Source organism: Mandrillus leucophaeus, unplaced genomic scaffold (genome assembly GCF_000951045.1).
Source record: "Mandrillus leucophaeus isolate KB7577 unplaced genomic scaffold, Mleu.le_1.0 Scaffold15, whole genome shotgun sequence".
NCBI lineage: Eukaryota > Metazoa > Chordata > Mammalia > Primates > Cercopithecidae > Mandrillus > Mandrillus leucophaeus.
In genome coordinates this window covers 8,608,371-8,610,847 of record NW_012101476.1, presented here as the reverse complement: position 1 = coordinate 8,610,847, position 2,477 = coordinate 8,608,371, and positions in this window count along the sequence as shown.

Genomic DNA, 2,477 nt, shown 5'->3' with positions numbered 1-2,477 from the left:
TTCCTTTCTTTTTTTTTGACAGGATCTCACTCTGTCTTCCAGTGCAGTGATGCAATCACGGTTCACTGCAGCTTCGACTTCCCAGGCTCAATCAATCCTCCCACCTCAGCCTCTGAAATAGCTGTGTCTACAGGCGCACACCATCATGCCTGGCTAATTTTTTAAATATGGGGAGAAATGGGGTCTTCCTATGTTGCCCAGACTGGTCTCAAATGCCTGGGCTCAAGCAAGCCTCCCGGTTTAACCTCCTAAAGTGCTGGGATTACAGGCATGAGCCACCACGCCTGGCCATGGAAGCATTTCTGAAAGAGCAAAAAGCTGAGAATAACCTAAAAGTCTACCAATAAGGGAATGGATGTGTGATTCATAATATAGTCAATGAATTTATGCTGCAGAGAAAATCAATGAATTAGATACATATATTTACATGCATGAATCTCTGAAACATAATATTGAGCAAAAAGAACTAACTGCAATATGACGCAAGTAGCACAACACTCTAAAATTTTGAAACCCCACAAAAAGTGGTATATGTTGTTATAGTTACATGCAAATGTAACATTAGAATAAAAATCATGCTTAGGAATTTGAAAAGACAAAATCAGAACAGTGGTGAGCTCTAGAATATGAAGGAGGGAAGTAGAATCAGAGAGGACATGAAGAGTGTTTCAACCTACCTGTAAGACATAAAATACATTAAACTGAAGGAATTATGGCAAAATGAAAGTATTTTCAGCAGCCAGGTAAGTAGTACACAGCATGTCAAATTATTTAAAAGTTTATACATTCAAAATAAAAATGCTAATATGCAAAAAAGCTTGACTTCACATGCTTATGTAAGAGCATGATTACAAAAAAACCAGTGAAAAGTTTTCAAATAGTATAAACAACTTGATTTCAATATTGTGTTTTTATACATGGAAATATAATAAAGTTGTAATTAGAAATAATGAGATAATAGATAAATTTAATACCTGTTTTTTTACTCTCTAATACACACGTCTTATGTTAAAAATCAGGCTGGGCACAGTGGCTCATGCCTGTAATCCCAGCACTTTGGGAGGCTGAGGTGGGTGGATCATGAAATCAGGAGTTCAAGACTGGCCTGGCCAACATGGTGAAACTGTCTTTACTAAAAATACAAAAATTAGCTGGGCGTGATGGCAGGTACCTGTAATCCCAGCTACTCAGGAGACTGAGGCAGGAGAATTGTTTGAACCCAGGAGGCGGAAGTTGCAGTGACGCCGAGACCGTGCCATTGCACTCCAGCCTGGGTGACAGGGTGAGACTCTATCTCAAAAATAAAATAAAATAAAAATCAGATGGGACTTCTTTTTTTAATTTTTTTAAATTATACTTTAAGATCTGGGATAAATGTGCAGAACATGCAGGTTTGTTACATAGGTATATACGTGCCATGGTGATTTGCTGCACCCATCAACTCATCGTCTACATTAGGAATTTCTCCCAATGCTATCCCTCCCCTAACCCTCCACCTCTGACAGACCCCAGTGTGTGATGTTCCCCTCCCTGTGTCCATGTGTTCTCACTGTTCAACTCCCACTTATGAGTGAGAATATGCAGTGTTTGGTTTTCTGTTCTTGTGTTAGTTTGCTGAGAATGCTTGTTTCCAGCTTCATCCATGTCCCTGCAAAGGACATGAATTCATCCTTTTTTTTTGGCTGCATAGTATGCCATGGTGTATACATGCTACATTTTCTTTATCCAGTATATCATTGATTGGCATTTGGGTTGGTTCCAAGTCTTTGCTATTGTGAATAGTGTTGCAATAAATATACATGTGCTTGTCTTTATAGTAGAATGATTTGTAATCCTTTGGGTATATACCCAGCAATGGGATTGTTGGGTCAAATGGTATTTCTGGTTTAGATCCTTGAGGAATTGCCACACTGTCTTTCACAATGGTTGAACCAATTTACACTCCCACCAACAGTTTAAAAGCATTCCTGTTTCTCCACATCCTCTCCAGCATCTGTTGTTTCCTGACTTTGTAATGATCGCCATTTTAACTGGTGTGATATGGTATCTCATTGTGTTTTTGATTTGCATTTCTCTAATGAGCAGTAATGATGAGCTTTTTTTCATATATTTGTTGGCTGCATAAATGTCTTCTTTTGAGAAGTGTCTGTTCATATCCTTCACCCACTTTTTGATGTTTTTTTTTTCTCGTTAATTTGTATAAGTTCCTCATAGATTCTAGATATTAGTCCTTTGTCGATGGATAGATTGCAAAAAATTTCTCCCATTATTTAGGTTGCCTGTTCACTCTGATGATAGTTTCTTTTGCTATGCAGAAGTTCTTTAGTTTAATTAGATCCATTTGCCAATTTTGGCTTTTGTTGCCATTGATTTTGGTGTTTTAGTCATGAAGTCTTTGCCCATGCCTATGTCCTGAATGGTATTTGGGATGCAAAGTTGGTTCAACATACACAAATCAATAAACATAATCATGAAGT